At 39.5% G+C, this 20,922-nt stretch overlaps 1 protein-coding gene across 6 annotated transcripts in view; it reads right to left on the bottom strand.

Annotated features, from left to right (window-relative positions):
- Positions 1-20,922, bottom strand: part of SLC39A10 (solute carrier family 39 member 10) — a 118,090-nt gene that overhangs the window by 41,775 nt on the left and 55,393 nt on the right. Inside the window, exon 1 of one of the 6 annotated variants that reach the window (XM_004426749.3) lies at positions 17,601-17,886. The exons of 4 other annotated variants lie outside the window; for them this stretch is intronic. The gene's annotated coding sequence lies outside the window, so the exon portion shown is untranslated. Of the gene's footprint in view, positions 1-11,064; positions 11,182-17,600; positions 17,887-20,922 lie in introns of those variants that run through there. One more of the 6 variants, XM_087435516.1, reaches the window with a different exon arrangement.

The raw sequence follows: 20,922 nt of genomic DNA, 5'->3' as shown, positions 1-20,922 counted from the left end.
TCAACACGACAGCTGGTTGAGCAGTAACATGATTACTGAAAATCTAGATCATGTGCCAAAACATTAGTAGCCAAAAATCAATGTGTGACAATACCAGGTGTTAAGCAAAGATCTAATGTAGAGAAATAGAAACTACCTTACACTGCTGGTGGGAGTATATATTGGTACAACCATTTTGGGAAGCAATTTGACATCTACTAAAGCTGAATATGAACACATCCTATGGCTCCAAAATTGCACTTCTATCTATCTAGCCTTCCTAGAGAAACTCTTACACTTAGGCACAGGAGACAAATTCAAGAATCTTTATTGCAGTATTATTGAATTTTTTTTTTTTTTTAACAATAACCACCTTGTAACAGGATGCTTTGGTTGCAAATAACAGAACACTCAACTAAAAGCGGTTAAAACAAAGAGGAAAATTTTACATAAAAAGACGTTGGAAGAAATGGGTGGTTCCAGGACAATTACCCAATCAAAATCTCAAGCTTTCTCACCCTCAGATTTGTCCCCTCAGAGTGCCAAGAAACTGCTGTTGCTACAATTCCATCCTGCACAACCAAATCCAAAGCTGGAGGATTTATCTTTACCTCTCTCTCTTTATCCAGGGAGAAAAATCTTTCCCTCAAGTCCCTTCCAGATTTCCCTTTATACATCTTTGATCAGGCTACTACATGCCAAAACCAACCACTGGTAAAGGAAGAAATTACCACGATTGGCTTAGACAAATCAACATTAACTCCCTTGGGCCTGGAAAGAAGCCACCTTGCCTGCATATACCGGAGAGTGAATACTCACAGAACACGGGGGTCTAACAGCAAGGAAAAAGGAGGTAAATGAGGTATGGCAGTCGATTATGTAACCATTAGTGCCTGCCACAAACCTATATGCCCATTAGAGGAAGAACGGATAAAATAAATGTGGTACATGTATGTAATTGAAGATTATACTGCAGTTATAAATGTATCGACTATGAAGGAATATATAACATGCACAAATCTCAGACACATAATTTAAAAAGTAAATTGCAAAAGGACACGTCCTATCATTTATACAGAACTAAAAACACATGAAACACTTTACTTTGGGGTACATATACATGCAGCAAGAGCCTAACATGGGGAGATCACATTCTGGAGAGTGGTTCTCTCCTCAGGAAGAGGAGGAGAGGAATCAGATACTGGAGGGGTATACGTATTCAACTGCATCTGCAGTGTTCTAGTTCTGAAAACAGGGAGGGGACCTGAAGCAATGTGAAGAAACATCGACTATTTGTTCAAGCAGCATAGCGGGATTCAGGTGTTTGTTATGTTCTTCCGTAAGTTTGGAAAGATAGCACATAACCTCCATCAGTGACTAATCAAAGCGTGTTGTAGGAGCAGTAGCAGCATCTCAGTCCGTCACCTGGCAACTTGGTAGAAACATAAATTCTGGCACCCCACCCAGACCGACCACATCAGGAACTCTGGGGGTAGGGCTGAGCAATGTTTTATCCAGTCTTCCCAGCGAGTTCGATGCAAGCTAGGCAACGCTTGAGAACCACTCTCTATACAGACATTATCAAACACTCCCATTTATTTGAAATATTTTAGTGAACTGAATGTTATGATTACCTGAATAAATTAGGTTGAATTATATGTGGCAATACATAGGTCAAGAATTTTAAAAAATAGCCTGTAAAAAATATTTAATTCCAAAACTACATTAAGTTTAAGGTTTTATTTTTTAATCCAAACACTTCAGTTTCCTGTATAGTCTTAAGGATCAAGTCACCATTTAAAATATATCAATGTTGGGCCGGCCCCGTGGCTTAGAGGTTAAAGTGCGTGCGCTCTGCTACTGGCGGCCCGGGTTCGGATCCTGGGCGCGCACCGACGCACTGCTTGTCCGGCCATGCTGAGGCCACGTCCCACATACAGCAACTAGAAGGATGTGCAACTATGACTTACAACTATCTACTGGGGCTTTGGGGGGAAAAAAAGGAGGAGGAGGATTGGCAATAGATGTTAGCTCAGAGCTGGTCTTCCTCAGCAAAAAGAGGAGGATTAGCACGGATGTTAGCTCAGGGCTGATCTTCCTCACAAAAAATAAATTAATTAATTAATTAAATATATCAATGTTACTTGCACACTAATGAAGATGAAAGGGCATGGGTAATTAAGACAATCACTATTAGGGAGAAAGAGGACAAGGTTACACTCCCTGCAGTTACCCTGGTTTTCCACTAGAATGGATGCTAGTAAAAGGTGATATTCGGAGTGAAAGCTGCTCCATTCATCTGATATGTAAATATCTTACAGTTTCTTCAGTGCACATTATCTTACCGTCAAATGAATAGGAACTAGTGGTGGAAATAAAACATACATATATATTGATCAGGCAACATCAAATGAATGATTCCATGAAACACAAAAACTCTGGGTAGTCTATATGAGCTTTAAATTGTCATTTGTCTCTCTTTTTTAAATGTATAGTACTCAAGCTGTTCACTGCAAAGATTCTAAATATCTTGAGTCATCTAATCATTTACATTCAAGAGAGCATCATTGGAATGCAAGTTCATGAGTGACATCACAGGGGTAATATTAAACTTTTGTTAAGTATTTTTTTTATAGGTAAATCATTCAGAAACTTTGTAACTTTAGTTTAGAACTGCTATAGCAAATGTGTGCTTAAGAATCATTTGAATGAAGTACGCATTAGCATAGACCAAGCAGCTATTGCAAAGAGACTGCTCCCCAGGGGCTGTGGCTTAACAAACAAGCAAGTTTATTTCTCTCTCAAAAAGAATCCAAGATGACTGCTCCAGGTCCATGAGCAGCTCTGCTCCAGTCATTCTGAGACACATCAGCCTTACATGGGTGCTATTCCAGCCAGTGGTACAACAGAAAGAATGGAAATATGGGTTCAGAAATTTAAGCAATAAATGAAGCAGAGGTTGCAGGCATCACCTGTCACATTCCATTGGCAAGAAATTAGTCACACGGCCTCAATCAGCTATAAGGAGACTGGGAAATATAGTCTCACGTACAACTTATGGTATCTCCCAAGAATTCTATAGAAGTTAAGGATCCTTTTCTACCCATAGCACAAAGAGGATCTTTGGGGTGGAGACAGGAATGGGGGAAACGTTACCTAAGTCCATATACCACTCAACCCTAAACACTGGCCTTTACAGGACTCAGCTTTGCCCTAGCCAAAATAGTCTACTGTCTCTTGTGTTTCAGAGTTTTCCAAGTTTTGTGCATTGAGCATGTTAGTTTTATAACTGATTATTTTTTTCAATTCAGCAAATATATATTGAGTTATTTACCTAAGACTTCTGAGTGCTAAAGACATCTATGTATGATCCTACTGCACAAGAAAGGAAGAACGGATTCTGGAAAAAGGCTAGTGGTTGCCACCACACATTTCATTTCATCTTTTGTTATTGTTTTCCAGCATATCGTCACAGTTAAAAGTTTAAGTATTCTATCATTGTATAATTTCTACATTAAGAATCAGGCTAATGCACAAGTAAGTAATTTAATCATTGTGCTATACTATTTCTGATGCAAATATTTTGCTTTGGATGCAAAGAAAACATGAGATTCACTAATATTTTAACATTAATGACAGAACTAAATATTTAGTGAGAATAGTGGTTATACTTTGGTGTGGGAAGTGACTGGGAGGAATCATGAGGGGAATCCTGGGTTGCTCTTAATGTTCTATTTCTTCACTTGGGTGTGGTTACATGGATGTGTTCACTTCATGAAAATCCGTCAAGTTTACTCTTAACATTTGGGTACTTTTCAGAAGGTACGTCATATTTCAGACCAAACTTAATTTTTAATCCCTACATGAAGAATATATATTTCAACCTTCAATTAGTAAATTCAGTAATATGCAGCTTCTAGAAATAGACTCATACTTAATCATCCCCAAGGATGAATTTATTTTTTTAACTTTTTATTTTAAAATAATTTAAGATTCACAAGAAGTTGTAAAAATAGTTCAGAGTTTCCATGTACTCTACCCAATTTCCCCAACGATAACATCTTACATAATCATAGTACATTTTCAAAATCAGGAAACTGTATTTATATAATACTATTAACTAAACTACAGATCTTCTAATTTCACCACTTTTTGCAAGCACTCTTAAAAACACTGTAGTACAAAGTCCATTTTTTAACCGGAAAGAAAAAAGGTATCATTGGTAACCAAAGGATCTTGCATAACAAAATATAGGATTATACTTAAGAGAAAGCTTGGTTAACTAGATCCTTAAATAGAAGTAATCAGGGTTGATAATCTCCATAGCAAGTTCTTCTTTCTTTCTTTATTTATTTTTTTAAATATGTGCTCTTTATTTATTTATTTATTTTTTGTGAGGAAGATCAACCCTGAGCTAACATCCATGCTAATCCTCCTCTTTTTGCTGAGGAAGACCAGCTCTGAGCTAACATCTATTGCCAATCCTCCTCGTTTTTTTTCTTTTTTCCCCAAAGCCCTAGTAGATAGTTGTATGTCATAGTTGCACATCCTTCTAGTTGCTGTATGTGGGACGCAGCCTCAGCATGGCCGGAGAAGCGGTGCGTCAGTGCGTGCCCAGGAGCTGAACCCAGGCCGCCAGTAGCGGAGCGCACGCACTTAACCGCTAAGCCACGGGGCCGGCCCTCAAGTTCTTCTTTAAAGGCTCACAAACATCTCTAATTATAGGCTTTCTATTGCAGCTCTTCCTACATAAAATGCTAAATTACAAATTAAAAAATTTTTTTTTTGCTCAGGAAGATTCATCCTGAGCTAACATCTGTGCCAATCTTCCTCTATTTTGTATGTGGGTTGCCACCACAGCATGGCCGCTGATGAATGGTGTAGGTCCACGCCCAGGATCCAAACCCGGGCCACCGAAGTGGAGCGCACTAAACTTAACCACTAGGCCACAGGGCCAGCCCCACAAATTTTTAAATTTTTAAATAAATAAAATTAAATACCTACATCAAGAACAGACTCTGAAACATACACTAATTGCTAACATTACAAATCCTTTGATATTTTGTCTAAAGAAAGATAATTATCTTTATTTCATACAGATGAACGTAAAAGAACCATAGAAAGTTTAAGATGAAAAGATCCTTAAATATATCCAGCTAACCACTCTTATACACAGAAATCTAAGACCCAGAGAAGGTATACAATATGATTAAGGTGATATTTCAAGTTTGTGGCAGTCCTGTGACTTGAAAGTCAGGGGTTCTTTCTACCACACCACCAGATTTGTATATCCTAAAACCTGAACACTGTGAGTTTATTACTAACGTAACCTACCTAAAACATTTTTAAAGGAAAAAAGAAATTGTCTCTAATACTTAGTCAATATTAAAAAAGTCAATATCACTAGATTACTTAACAAAATGATTGCTTGAAATAAGAAAAATAACTCATGGGCCAGCCCCGTGGCTTGGCGGTTAAGTGCGCGCGCTCCGCTGCTGGCGGCCCGGGGTTCGGATCCCGGGATCGCCCCGACGCACCGCTTCTCTGGCCGTGCTGAGGCCGGGTCCCACATGCAGCAACTAGGAGGATGTGCAGCTGTGACAGACAGCTATCTACTGGGGCGTTGGGGGAAAAATAAATAAATAAAATCTTTAAAAAAAAAAAAAGAAAAATAACTCATAAACACTAAAATAATTCCATTTCCAACACTAGGTTCTTGTTGCTGGAGAGGCCAACTAACTTATATACCCTGTGTATAATCTATTCAACTCATTTGATTAAAAAAAAATACTTTTACTCAAAGGAGACTTTTTTTAAAAAAGAAAATGAAGAACTGAAAGAACCAAAAGTTTATATCTGTTATCTCAATTCTGTCTCTGCTTCTGTCTCTCTCATACATACATACATACACACACACACACACACACACTATATATATGGTCGTTCACCACACAACAACATTCTGGGCAACAACGGACCGTATATACGACAGTGGTCCCATAAGATGAGTACCACAAAGCCTAGGTGTGCAGTAGGTGATACCACCTATGTTTGTGTAAGTACACACTGTGATGTTCACACGACAAAATCACCTAACGACACATTTTTCAGACCACATCCCAGTTGTTAAATGATGCATGACTGTATATTCAAACTAATAATCATAGAAAAAAATACTACAAATTGCTTAGGGTTTTAAAACTAGCCATTTCAATGTTCCAGATTGCTATAAGAAACTAAAAGGGAAATCGCTAAAACCCTCAACCTGGGTTATACATCCAGGTTTAAGTAAACAATGTGAAAATCCATTTAATAAATGTACACAGTATCCTAATTTCATAAAACATTTCATTTCCTTAAAGGTTTCATTACAGAACTTCTTCAAATAATGATAGAAATTAGTTTAACTTATACCCTGAATCACATAAACACAACTGGTATTTATATCACTGAATGATTTCATCAATCTTTATCCATTTTGACAGGCATATAGTTAGTCAGATACCAATTTAGTTTCCCTCTGTGATTCAATAGCAGTACACACAAAATGAGTGAGAAGCAAAGAGACTGCACACTGAAGAAACACTAGTCGAGGAGTCAAAGATCTCAGAGACCTGGCTCTGCCACACACTAGCTATGAGTCGTTGGGCAAGTCACTTAACCTCTTCAAGTCTTATTACCACTTATAAAGTAGGGATATTAATCCCTGTTCTATTTCACAGTAATCATGAGAACCAAATAAAATAATGTCTATTTTTAAGTGGTAAAAGGTTTAAACGTTTTTCCATTTTATTTGTAATGTTTAAATGCTATTTAAGTGCAAGTTATTAACAGTAATATAAATTGGATCCATTTTAAATTCCATTTCTGATATATCTGCTGAATTTAGTATTTTGTACACAGTACAGAACCAGGAGTCAGACACCTTCGCCTCTAGTTCATCCTAGCACTGTCACTGTTTCTTCTCTTCAAAACAGGGGAAATAGTACTTAACTCCCAAAAAGTATAGAACCAGGGGGGAAATGTCCCTTTGTTTTGACTCCTTTGAAAGAATGCTATCAAAAATACTCCGAAAGCATGTGCAGCATTAGTACATCCAAGATCAACTCTAGATTACAAGAGGCACCCAATTCTCTAGTATTTGAGAAGTTGGAAAAAACCATCACAACATACCAGTTTCACTGATATAAAACTTTTCAAAGCATAAAATTATTTCAGTAACAAGTTCTCCGCGGGGACTGCAAAATCCTCTTAAAGCGTCAAGATCTGCTTTTTCACTTCCCCACTTCACCAGCTATCTAATCTACTAATGCCATAGTCTCAGTTTGGAATGCCAATGTAGCTCTTCCCAAGATATAAGCACAGTTCAGCAATCTCCATTTCCACTGAGATTCAGTCACATAAAACCAGTAGCTGCATGCTAACTGAACTTGGGCATAATTCAGTGCTGCTCCTGTTTCATTAACTTTTTTTTAAAAAAGAATATAAACATCTGAGCCTTTATTTAATGTACCAAATCAAGCAACAACACATCAAATCCATCTTTATTGTATTCTAAATATTCATGGACAAACCTACCTTTCCTCATTAAATGTCACAACAACTATCTGAAATCACTGCTTTTCAAGCTTTCATTACAGGGAACTTGAACCATATTGTAGAAAACCACCTACGATGTTGCTGTGTCTGTTCTGCTGCTTGTGAATACAAAGAACAGCTGAGATTAGTAAATGTACTGGCTGGGATGCCTTTATCAGTCACAAAATACTGTGATGCCCTCTGAAGCTACCAAAATGTTTACAATTCCAGCTATCCTTTCAGTAAATAGGCTTCAACGTCTTTCCACTCCAAATGCATAAAAACCTACATAACATGCATCATACAGACAGCAAGCTAACCTTAGACCTGAATTAGACACAGATGCCTTCTCCCTTCCACCTGCAGAGCTGTGTTCTCTTTTAACACATCATGACCGGCAGTTGCCTTCATACTAAGAGCTACTGCCACTGCCTCAAATCTTGATCACTCCATCCATCTTCACTCTTCCCTTGGTGTTTTCCATTTTCAACATCTTCTCACTGTTACACGCCCCTGATTTTGCACCAGCTTGCCACTCATATACAGTGCCAGTTAAAACAATCCTTCCTTTCCATGAGGTCAGCAAAAAAAAAAAAAAAAAAAATCACAGCAGGTCCAGGGCAATCTTTTTACAACATTAACATCTTTTGATGCTGCTGACAACACAGGCTGCTTCTTCCCCACCAGGAAAGCTTTCTGTCTGATTAATTTTAGCTGTCCTTAATTATTTTAAGCTATCAAGGTCCTCTTATTCGTTGAACAAAGTGAAATGGTTTAGTTCCGTCATTTAGCAGAATCTTACAAAAGCATAATTCAAACGTCAAAGCTACTTAATATTTACTAACAAATAATCAATTTCATTATCAGTTATCAATCCATCTTTATTATCAAGTTTAACAATGTTCAATTTCATTATCAATTATCAATCCATGTTCATATCAAACAATGTTCAATATATAAGAAAACTACATAAATTCTTCTATAAACATAGAGTGTTCTTAGGGCACATTCCTTTTTTTACAGTTACATTCAGATACACAGAGCTGGGGTAAATTTTGTGATATATAGGCACACAGAAAAAGAAAAAAAAAAACCTAAAATTATTAATGCCAGAAAAAACAAAGTTGTGCAGGAAAGGAAAAGTAACAGATTATTACAATGGCTCAGTTGTAAATAACACTTATCGTCATAAAAATATAACACTAAATACTGTTCTAAACCAAAATTACGATATAGTTGTACTGAAAACCCGTATAGGAAATGGGAAGGTACACGGAGAGGTGGAGAGAGCACTAAATCCTCATCTTTCAGTAAACAGATAATGACTAAAATTGAAAATCAACAAGAAATAATGCACATGTTGCAGACATGGCAAAGAACAGCAGAATCATCAGCTACAGAACTGAGTTCCTTGTCTCTCTAGGCTGAAGAATACGAAAGAAGGAAGACAAGGGACTGATTTTTTTTCTTCTCCCTGAAAACTTCACAGAACTATTTAATTCTTTAAACTATATTCAAGGATAACGTTGATCGAAAAAACTGAAAGTCAGCAATTATAAATCTTAAAAAAGTTTTTGTTAAATAAAAATCACATTATGTCACATGTGGAAGAAAATGAATTACTTACAGTTTCAAGATTTTCACAAGCATTTGTTTGTAGAGTTTTAATCACAATATGCAATCATTTTAATTCCAATTTGTGCTATTATTTTGGGTTACTTGCTTGGATAATTCCAAGATGTGGGGAAAGACTAGAAAAATTTTAACACTTTTCCGGTCTTATTACATACTTCCAAATTGGTTTCTAGAGAAATTAAATTTGATTATGCTGCCACCAGCAGTATGACCACAGCATTCTCATTAGTGCTTCATATTAGTAATTTTGGAATAAGCAAAAGATCTTACTTTATTTTTACTTATACTTTTTAAATCATTCCTAGTGTTTCAATATGTTTATTAACATATATGAGCTTTAACATAACATGACTTGGTCATATATATTTTCTGCAAAAAACATCTTCAGTTCTGTCCAGTACCTTTTTACTTTGATTATAACATCTTTCCTTTTGTGTACAGATGTTTTCATGTACATGCAATGAAACCTCCAAATTTTTTTTTGCAATTTCTTGTTTTCTAAATTTAAAAAGTTTTTTCTCCCTATATTTAATATATATTTTTTTTCTTAAAGAAAAAAAAGCCATCATTAAAATTAACATGACCCCTAACATGCACTTCTTTTTTAGGGAAAATAAAAACATCCACTGAACTAACAAATAATACTCACATACTTACCTGTTAACTAAGAAAGTTTCTATTTTAGCCTCAAAAAAACTTTCAAGTACTTCTGTTTAGGTGAAAATCATCATAGGAAAAGCTTTAACATTTGTTCTATAAAGCATAAATTATATTATGCATTATATGATGTTATATTTACAGTGAATTTAAAGAACACATTTTCGTAAAATCTCTCAGTGGTTCAATTCTGGTATACCTTTCCAATTTCTTTCTTCAATTTTTTTAAATTGGTATAATTATTTTTTTGAAAATAAACATTTTATTTACACTGGTTATACACATCAAATAATTCACCTTATTTGAAAAAAATCCAGGACTATCCTAATTTAAAACAAAAATCTTTAAAAAGTACGTTCCAAACATTAACAAGTTATGAGGTTGGTTGAAATTGTACCCTAAGAAATGGCCAGCCCAGTGGCTTAGCAGTAAAGGTCACGTGTTCCGCTTCAGCGGCCCAGGGTTTGCTGGTTCAGATCCTGGGCTCAGGCCTACTCACTGCTCATCAAGCCATGCTGAGGCGGCGTCCCACGTGTAAGAGCTACAACTCTACAACTGTGATACACAACAACTATGTACTGGGGCTTCGGGGAGGAAAAAAAAGAAAAAGAGGAAGATTGGCAACCGATGTTAGTGCAGGGCCAATCTTCCTCAATAAAAAAAAAAAGGTCCATGGGAATAGAAAACATGATTTTATTGCTTTTATAGTATATATAGTATATATAATACATAAATCTAATTGTTCTATATCTTGTTATATATAATTTTATACATAATTATGTAATAATTAAATACTGCACTATAACTACATAAGATATGTTTTCCTAATATTATATTGTTTGACTGATCTCATTGTTTTATAACACAATAATAAACCATAAATTATCCTATATATCTTCATAAGGTAGATAAATCAATGTTTCCATAGCCCCTTTCGTCAAGAGGCTATGCTCCTCTATAACAGAGTGCAAAATATACTTCGACACGTATAATCAGAATAAAGTAACAATTCATCCTCAGCAGAGGTGCACTGAGAGGTATTAAACCAAAACATTTGCTCACAGGCCGTAAACATGCAATCCTGACTTGCTGTATGCGGGGAGTGGGAGGAGAGGGCAAAGGGCAGGAAGAAAGGGGAGAGAGGCAGGGAGAAGGCATGAAAATAAATATGAAAGATTTTCTGCTCTGAAGGAGGTACAAGGAAGACACAATCACCTTTTAACTCAGGGAAGGTAAGCTGTGAGATGCCACAGAAGTAGCAACAGCGTGAGTTAGGTTACAGGCCAAGGGCTTCCCATTCCACCTGCAAGCATAAGAAAGGTGCTGCTCCTCCTACAGAGAGAAAATGGAAAGGAAGAGCTGAAGAGCTTCTACACTGTTTAGTTGAAGAACACCTCAGAACTCACATTATCATCTATGAATTTACATTTGACTGAATGCTTTTCTACTAAAACATTTTACTCATGTAGGTTCTAGGAAAATGTAACTATTTTAAATAACAGCAACCTGTCCAATAATGATAGAAGATTAAGAACTGGATCCAGGGGTTGGCAGACTTACAAGGGCCAGAGAGTTTAATATTTTAGGTTTTTTGGGCAGTCCAGTCTCTATGGCAACTACTCAATTCTGCCATTATGGCACATAAGCAGCCATATAGGATACAAAAATGGATGAGGAAGCTGTGTTCCATAACACTTAATTTACAAAAGCAGGCCGATTTGGCCCGTGGCCATAGCTTGCTGACCCCTGACTTAATCTACACGTTTTTAGAAATTTACCACTCCAGGGGAAATCATTATTTTAAAACTCAAAAATTCATAGAATATATAAAGTGAATGCAGAGGAAAGTTTAGAGGTGTGAGGACACATCTGAAATGGCTTCTTTTTATTTACAGACATTAAAGTAGCAGGACAGTGGGATGTATATCTTTGTGATCTTGTTACTACAACTGAAAGCAATTTAGATTTTCTACTTCCTATATGAATGAAAATAAATCTAAAAGCGAAAATGATCACTGACAAGTCTTAATTACTAGAGGATTAAAAATAACTCATACATAGTTCATAGTAAGTCATCATAACAATACTTCTGGTCTTATGAAAGTACATAATCTTATTATATTAATAAGAGAAAGATACTTCTTACAACGTTCTGATTCACTTTTCTAATCCCCAAAAACCTCTTTCCTGAATGGGATGGATGGTCCTCAAAAGTAGGGTACATATTATTAAGGGTAAACATGACTGTTAGAAATATTAATGCAAGGATAAGTATTATCTGATACCTCCCTCTCTTTAAGCAGTAAAATATCTACAATATAATGAGTAATTTAAAAAGATAAAATTAGATAGTTATAAAATCATCTACCACTAACTTAGTGAAAATAATTTAAACACTACTTGAATAAGATTTTACATTTTATCCTTATACTTACAAACCTGTAACAGCCACCACCACCCCATTCTAACAACATCTTTTAACATGAAAAGTTTATGTTAAAAATCTATTACATATCCAATCCTTATATGCGGCAACCAAAAAAACCTTGTTCTGATAAGAGAATAGAAAAATAGAATTTGTGGGGCCGGCCCCATGGCTTGGTGGTTAAGTGCGCGCGCTCTGCTGCTGGCAGCCTGGGTTCGGATCCCGGGCGCGCACCGACGCACTGCTTCTCCGGCCATACTGAGGCTGCGTCCCACATGCAGCAACTAGAAGGATGTGCAGCTATGACATGCAACTATCTACTGGGGCTTTGGGGAAAGAAAGAAAGGGAGGGAGGGAGGAAGGAAGGAAGGAAGAAAAATAGAATTTGACACTGTGTTATTTACAATGTAATAGGACAATAAATTATTGTGTTCTAACATGTCTGAACATTGTGTGGTCTCTTAAGCAGTTGGAAATAATTTCAATATGCTACTGTTATTTAAAACTGTACAGTATCAGTTATAAATTGCCTTCATACCTACTGAACACTTCTGAATATTCTGATTGTGGTAAATTTTTATTGAGAATGTGTTTATTTCAGAAAAACCTATAAGTCACTGCGTGGCTTTGCCACTCACAGAATTTAGGCATAGAAAATAACGAAAAGCAAAAAGTAGTTTGGAATATGGATAACTGGGATAATCTGAAACCTCAGAGTTTACATAAATGACAACAGGAAACCTTGTGGTTATTAAAGGTCCCTGAGACTATTTTTCAAAAATCATTCTATAAAAGTCATAGTTCAAAATAAACTTGAACTTAAAAAAAAGCTCACCATGTGATTTTAACATTTTCAAATTTTATTTTCAGTACAGTTGTGGCAATACAAAGTTATATGGGACTAAATTAAGCCAGAAAACAAATTTTATATCATGCTTTTTATTTTATTTATTTTTTTTTTTAAAGATTTTATTTATTCATTTTTTTTCCCCCCAAAGCCCCAGTAGATAGTTGTATGTCATAGGTTCACATCCTTCTAGTTGCTGTACGCGGGACTCGGCCTCGCGCTGGACGGAGAAGCGGTGCCTTGGGGCGTGCCCGGGATCCGAACCCGGGCCGCCAGCATCAGAGCGCGCACACTTAACCGCTAAGCCACGGAGCCGGCCCTATATCATGCTTTTTAAAACAAAGAGAAGCCCAGCTTGAATGAATTGCTGTTATTCATATATACAAAGCCAACCACCAACATATACCTTTAACACATATCCCTCTCCCTGTTTTAAAAAATCCCACATATACTCTTACAAGGAAACCTGATGTTACACTGTTCTATCTCTACCCAAAACTCACTCCCCCTAGTTGGAAAACTAGGGGCTAAAAGCAATCAAAATCAACCAATTCAAAATGACGACGTCCGTCTTATTAGCAACATGAATCAGCTGGAGGAAATGCCAAGGTAGACTAGATCTGTAGCACTAAGGAATCTAATTGTCATTGAAATAGATCTTGTTTTGGGAAAAGGTGAGGTGAGGCTCAACTCAAAAAACTTCCAGGGGACTCAAACACTAGGGGGCAGCATCAAACTGTTGGGACAGACTGGGCACTCCTCTAACTTGTAAACTGTTAAGTTAAAGTTAGTATATTTTGAATGAGAACTACACTTATAATGAAAGATGACTTTATAGGGTTATAAAACTTGTTATAAAGGGAAAAAACTAGCTTTCTGTTTTGATTGCCTACACTTCTATTTTCTACCATGTTCTTTCTTTTGCATCTTGTGAATATCAGTTTACAGTGCACTCGTGATCATGTCCTTGACATAAAACAAAACTGATGGCATTTCCATTTCTGAGGCAGGCACTGCATAGACAAGGGCTGGCATCCTTATCCAAAGTATTTCTTTGGGTTAATGTTCAATTTAAGTTTTGTTTCACTCAATTGACAATTTAAACTTGATTAAAGAGCTTGACAACCAAGCTTTGCAACACGATGGACGTTGTAATTATAAAAGTTAAGAAATGCAGGAGAGGCAGAAAAAAATTCTACAGTTTATTACATAGGAGTAACAGAACAGTAAGAGGATAACTGTATCTGGGCAAAGGCTCAGTTGAGACCATTAACCCTCACTCTGGGGGTAATCAAGTATTAGAGGGGAAGAAAAGATAGAAAGTAGTCCTTCAACCACTAAGGAAGAACTGAAACATTTGTATGTAAAAAAGGTAAAATGAATTAAGTATCTGTAGCCCTTTGGTTCATTATGTCATTTAATGGTCACAGTAAACCCAGGAGGTAGGGTTTTTTAGTACTTCAAGTTCACAAATAAAAGATTAAGATAAAATAACTTGCTCAAGGTAACCAAACTAGTTAATAACGAGTCATGGTTTTGAACCTTAAGTCTCACTCCAAAGCCCTAAATTCTTTCCAATACAGGAGGTAGAGGAGAGGTGGGGGGAACAGAATAACAACAAGGTAAATTCTTTTTAATTAAAAGTATTCCAGGCCGGCTCCGTGGCTTAGCGGTTAAGTGTGCGCGCTCTGATGCTGGCGGCCCGGGTTCGGATCCCGGGAGCGCCCAGAGGCACCACTTCTCCGTCCAACGTGAGGCCGAGTCCCACGTACAGCAACTAGAAGGATGTGAACCTATGACATACAACTATCTACTGGGGCTTTGGGGGGAAAAAACTGAATAAATAAAATCTTTAAAAAAAAAAAAAAAAAAGTATTCCATAAAGAGGTAAAGGGGCATATGTGTATGGCGACAGATGGCAACCAGACTTTTGGTGGTGAACGTGATGCAGTCTTTTGGCGAACATGAACAGAAGTTAAAACATGATGTACACCTGCGATTGATATAATGTTGTAATTGACTACTACCTCAACAACAAAAAAATTCCCATTGTTGAGTAATTTCCCTAGCTATAATACCTGTATCCTCGGGGCCGACCCCATGGCTTAGCAGTGAAGCGCTCACGCTCTGCTACTGGCGGCCTGGGTTCAGATCCCGGGCGCGCACCAACGCACCGCTTCTCTGGCCATGCTGAGGCTGCGTCCCACATACAGCAACTAGAAGGATGTGCAGCTATGACATACAACTATCTACTGGGGCTTTGGGGGGAAAGTAAATAAATAAATAAAATTATAATACCTATATCCTATATTCTCCATAAATCAGTTTAAAAAAAAAAGCCCTACGTTAGTAACTGCATAGTAAACCTGAGGCCTCCTCAAAGTACTTACATCAGGCCCTCAGCAGAGGGGAAGAACTGTGTTAGCTTCTAAGCTACGTTAGTGGAATACACGTTGGTAACAGGAAGATCACGTACACGTTAGTGTGCAATATATTATTGATGTCACCTCATGAGAAATCTTCCCTAACCACTTCACTTAAAGTAGCACCAAAGTCATTCTTGCACAGGGGTTCTTAACCAGGGGTCTGTGTACAGAATTCAGAAGGTCTGTGAATTTGGAAAGGGAAGAAAGAGGCATCTTTAATCTCTGAAATTTAGGTATTCCTTCAGTTATGAATGTAGGCAAAAATCACACTAATATGCAGTACCTTATATGATTAGAAATCATTCAAATTAAATCTTTTAAAGGTCATTTACAGTCCTCACTAGTTTGAAATTAGTCATTATTAGACCTGCCACTACTCTCGATATTTAATGCTTTACTAAAGCATGGATTACTTTGACATTTAATATTTTTGATAATTATATTTCAGTATAATTGGTTTCTGTTGTAATTCTATGTATTTCACACATCTAACATCATCATTCTGAAGTTCATCACACAAAAAAATTAAAAAGTCCCTCCAATACATCGTTGTTTTTCTTCATACCACTTATCACTTATGTATTTCTCTCTCTCTCTACCAGAATATTCAGTATAGGGATGTGAGTTGTCTGGTATGGACCCCCAAGGTGTAGTAGAAGTGACCGACGCATAAGGCACTCAAAATCTGTAGAACAGGAAGTCCTAATATAAAACAGTACTATACAGGGGTCTTACTTAACGGCTTTCAATTGCATTACCACAATTAACTGCATTCTAAATCTCCAGCTTTTCCTATATATGACTTGCTCGTTCTTATGTAGAATTAAGATACCCATCCAAAAAGAAACCACAAACGAAAGACAAGCCCGTCACATGCTAGTTTTGCTGTATCAAGAATGACTCAGTTCCAAGGTAAAACCACAGTGCTGAACAGCATAAAACACATGACATGAAACGTTACAAAAAAGACAGTATAGCCTACCACTTTTTTTTTTTTTTAATTTCGTGCTTTAATGTCACGCTTTATTACTTAAAACAGGGACCTGGGCGAACGGCCCTTCCAGCTGAGCCGTCCGCCTCGTGCCCGGACAGACAGCCAATGTGGACAGGCGCCCACGTGAGCAGTCCTTACAGAAGCCACAGGAAGCCCTCCAACGTCACGGGGCCCGCCCGCGCAGGGCCCCTTCGTAGCCCGGCCCTCGGGGGTCCCAAGGGAGAAGCAGGGAGTTGACCAGACCCCCGACCCGGGGAGGAGAGCCGCGAAGGTTCCCCTCCGTGCCCCCAGCCTGGCCACACCGCCCTCTGCCAACGGGCTTTCCGGAACAAAGCCGGGCTGCCGCGCCCCCTCCCGGCCCATCGGGCCGCCCCCACCCCGGGGACCCCAGCAGGTTTCCATGTTACTCCCCCGCGCCCGCCTCGGCTTTTCGGTTGGCGGGGAGACAAGCAGCCCCCACGAGGCCTTGGCGGGGGGAGCACAGGCGCCGCCGTCCGTTAGCCTCCCGGGGCCGGAACAGCGGCGCCGCGGCTCCATCCCGGGGCCCCGCGCCCGACCCCACCGGAGACGGCAGAGGAAGCAGCCGGGGCGCTCGGCGCCACCCTTCCCCGAGCCCCTCCAGGACCGGACTGCGGACCCTCCCAGCCTCGGGCCACAGGGTCCCCGCCGCCGCCCGCGCGCAGCCCCCCAACCGCCGCCCGCCCGGCGCTCACTCCCCCGCTCCGCGCGCGGCCCCCGGCCTCGGCAGGGGGCTGGGGCGGGCGCCGGGCCCGCACGCGGGGCGGAGGCTGCCCGGCCGCCCAGCCCGCCGCAGCCCAGAGCGCACACGAGGAGCCGGGGCGCCCCACGCGCAGCCCGCCGCGCGCTGCGCTCCGGCTCGCCGCCGCCGCCTGCAGCAGCTGCGGGCACCCCACGCCCGAAGCCCCGAGGGACCCGGCCCCGACCCCCGGTACTTGTCTCCCTTCCCACCCCCACGCTGTCCCGGGACTCGCAGGCTCCGCCGCGCACGGGGCCGGTTCTGGGGGAGGGAATGTAAACAAATCGGGGTTTTATAGTTACCTCACACTCGAGTGCCGTGTGCATCTCCTCTCCGCTCGGTACCAAACCCCGGCTGCACCAAATCGTGTATTCACCAAAGCCGGCTGCGCTAACTGCGTCGCGGAGGCCCGCGCGTCAGACACCAGGCTACGCTAGCGGCGTACAAGGCCCACTCAGGTCCCTGCGCAGCCGCACCCCGTCCGCCTATGGGTGCTACGCTCTGGGCGTACACGCACCACCCAGTCATTCACTTCGGATAACGCAACTAGCGTAGGGGAGCTGCACCACTCGCGGATTTCACACGGACAGTCCGAGCAATAGGAAATTCGAATGTACGCAAACTGCGGAGCTCCGAGGCTCGGTGCTAGTTTTGTTCCAAGAAAGGGCGCCGCGGGGGAGTTGGGGCGGCTTCTAACGCATGCGTGGAGCGCCCTGTACCCATCGCCTTTCCTCCCGGCTTCGCTTGTCGGTTGCTGCGGCCCTGGGGAGGCGGATGAGGAATCGAAGCTCTAAGGCAAAATGCTTTAGCCAAAAGCTTTCAAATTGGTAAGTTAGAATGTTTATCTTATCTGTACACGAGTTACACATGTACATTAATGTAACCCCTCCCCTTTGTTTAAGTAACCGTCCACTCAGGGCAAAAAAGGAACTAATATTTATTTAGGGCTAAGCGCGAGGTCTTGGGCATAGTCGTTCCTCCCCTCCCCGGTTATTGTAAAGCAGACTTCCCGTGAGCCTTCCAAGCCTAAAAGAAAAAGTTGAGTCCAGAGAGCATGTCACGCGCTTAGAGGAATGCTTCAGGCTTTTGGCAACTTTCCAAGGATTGCCGGCACTTCCTACTGCTTAATTCATTGATTATTTCTTAACACCCAACGGCAAAAACTCCCTGTCCAGACAAGCAATTCCATGGACTCCTGCCTCCGTCGTGCTCATTCTTGCTCCCACCATACCTGCCGCCTGAATTGTCTCCTCCCCTGTTATTACGTAATTCACAGTCCATACTTTCTTGTAAATGGTGGCTCTGGACACCTTCCCTTTGCTCCATTGCTCTTTTTCCTGACACTTATTTAATCTCCATGGTGAGTTTTATCTGTATTGTCTGGTGGGCCTGTTTCTGTATGCAGCCAGAATCTACTTAATAGAGTGAGTTCTGGAGGTGCCTTATTGATGTCTAGCAGTGTGCATAAAACCATGAACAAGAGTAATAGCAGAGTTTACTGTGTCAGGTACTTCCTAAGTGCTTTACATGTGTATTAATTTCATCCTGATAATACAGTGAGGTAGGTATTGTTATCCTACCCCAGGAAACTGAGGCACAAGTTAAGTAACTTGACTAAGATCACAGAACAGGTAGGGAGGAGAGCTGGGATCCAAACCCAGTTAGTATCACTCCATATTCCTGCTATTCTGCATATATAACTTCATGAAGGAAGGTTGCTTTGCTTTTGTTTTTGTTTTTTATCTCTGCAAGAACATCTTTTAGGTGCTTAATAAATGCCTACTGACTGCCAGGATACTAAGCTTCTCATATCCCTTTTTTTTGTTTGGATAAGCAAATCCATTGACCTCACTCCTGGTTTCCATAGCTACTATTAGGCAAAGAGAGAAGTCCAAAGGTGTAGAGAAAAGAGATAAAATCTGAGTCCTAGCTTCAAGTCTCACCATTGTCACTAACTGTGGGAGACAATGACCATGGTCCTCAGATTCAGGGATAAATTAAGAGAATTGGTCTAAATTTATTCTAAAGTCCTTAGGTTTCATAAAATCAGAACTAAAGTCCTTAGATTTCATAAAATCAATATAGTACGTCTTTTGGGTCCAAAGCTTAAAAAGCTTCCAAATACCCTGATATTTTAATGCTCATAATTATTTTATTGAACACATTATGACCAGCACCTTTAAAATATATGCAATACCTTTCTTCTAAATATCAATAAGATGTAACACATACATTCCTTATATTTTAGGGCACCCGCACCCACACTGCTTTTTAGTTTTGATCAAATATTGAAATACTTCCATACACATTGGTCAACAGTTGCATCTCAGAGTCAGATTCCCCCGTGATTCCCACCCCTGTACCAGCCCATTCTCTCAGGATTCCCCAGACCTCCCACATTTCAGGAACTAAAGTGTTAATACCTGGCTAAGAAGGAAACCTGCAGGACCCAACTCATATCAAGGACTTCCGTTCTAACTGGTTAGTGCCTATGCTTTACTAATTGTTTCATATTTTAAATATTATTCCCGCATAAAACTATAGGGTAAGCTACTTGAAAACAGACCATGTCTCCTACCACTTTTATATACTCACCCAAACATTCACATAGGATCAAGTATATGTAGTGATGAGGGCAGGGCTTAGAGCAACATTACTAGGTAGGGCAAATGATTGAGCTGCAAACTAGTCTATTACTTTTCCTCTTGGGAAAAGGAATCTAAGAAAATGACTTGCAGGCTTACTCAAAATTACCTGCTGAGTTAAACGGTGGAGAGTGCAGCAAAAATATCACTATAATGTATGTTTTATTTTTACCAGTTTTATATACAAGGAAGTTGTCAGGGTAAGGAATTTCTGATAGGTTAGACTCAGAACTTTCTGAAAGGGTCAGACTTTTTTTCTAGCCACCTCATTTGATTCATAACGAAGCTCATCTGAACTATAAAAACAGTATAGATGATTTGCAATATCTGAGGGGAAAACAAGTATTGAATTATGTGTAAATGGTTTACCTTTCATTGGTTTTGCTTATTCACACTGCTTCAGTAACAGTTTTATTTTACATATCTAAAACTTTAAGCATGACCAGTCTACCTTTGTGAGGCACGATATAATAAACCCAATGGCCTTTTTTGCCCGTCAGAGGATCAGAAAAGAACCAGCTACAATAAATAAAGGAAATAAGAACCACAGTTCATACCTTAGTCTTTGGTTGTGACTAAAGGAAGTCCATGTCATAAACTTGGTTTTCCCTCTAATAGAGGAGAAAATGTCATCATCCACAACAAAGTTAAGAACCTTTAATTAAATTTATAAAGAATGTAACTGATTCTGAGAAATCAGACCTTTCAAACTCAGTTGTTCTTTCCATGAATCAAGGTTAGTAATAGCCAAAGATAGAGAAACCTCCTTAAATTCATGTTCCATTTAAACTTTGATTTTTACATGGCCAGAAAAGTTTGGTTCAGACAAGTTTATATTTAGAGGCAAGAGTACAAGGAAGACTAAATTATACTGATATATAGCCCTAAGGTGGAGGGTACCAAGTACGAGGAATAGGTGTTAAAGAATTGGGAAAAGAATGTTCTAAACCTAGGCCTCAAAGTTGACAACTGCCTATTT

The sequence above is a fragment of the Ceratotherium simum genome, chromosome 9 (assembly GCF_057802395.1).
Source record: "Ceratotherium simum simum isolate JZ-2026a chromosome 9, ASM5780239v1, whole genome shotgun sequence".
NCBI lineage: Eukaryota > Metazoa > Chordata > Mammalia > Perissodactyla > Rhinocerotidae > Ceratotherium > Ceratotherium simum.
The sequence above is the reverse complement of the archived record's forward strand: the minus strand, read 5'-3'. Positions and strand labels throughout refer to the sequence as shown.